We start from the raw sequence: 390 nt of genomic DNA, 5'->3' as shown, positions 1-390 counted from the left end.
AGAAACTATGAAACTATGAAACAATCATGCTCATGCCTCACAAATCTTGCTCTTGTTCTTGTACTGGGCCATCTCTTCCCTGCCTTCACCTCCACTCACCCAGTCCTCCAGGTCCCTGACTCTCGCAAAGCTGCTGCCTTTGGTCTCAGCCCACTGGTCCTCAGCCTCTGTAGGGCCCTATGCATGAAGTAGCGCTCAGGCACTCTTTGTGGCCTCCAAACCACCCTCATAGCTACAACCCAAAACCTCTAGTCAAACAGAACACAAGCATAGACTCCCCAGTCTCACCTAAACTCAAACCCACCTTTGGGTCTACTCTTCATACCTCTGTTAGGCCCTCATCCCCACTCAGCTGGTACTCTCCCTTCCCTGGCTTGCAGTTTCTCCTGT

Source organism: Gavialis gangeticus, unplaced genomic scaffold (assembly GCF_001723915.1).
Source record: "Gavialis gangeticus isolate Ggan-Ray unplaced genomic scaffold, GavGan_comp1, whole genome shotgun sequence".
Taxonomy (NCBI): domain Eukaryota; kingdom Metazoa; phylum Chordata; order Crocodylia; family Gavialidae; genus Gavialis; species Gavialis gangeticus.
The sequence above is the reverse complement of the archived record's forward strand: the minus strand, read 5'-3'. Positions refer to the sequence as shown.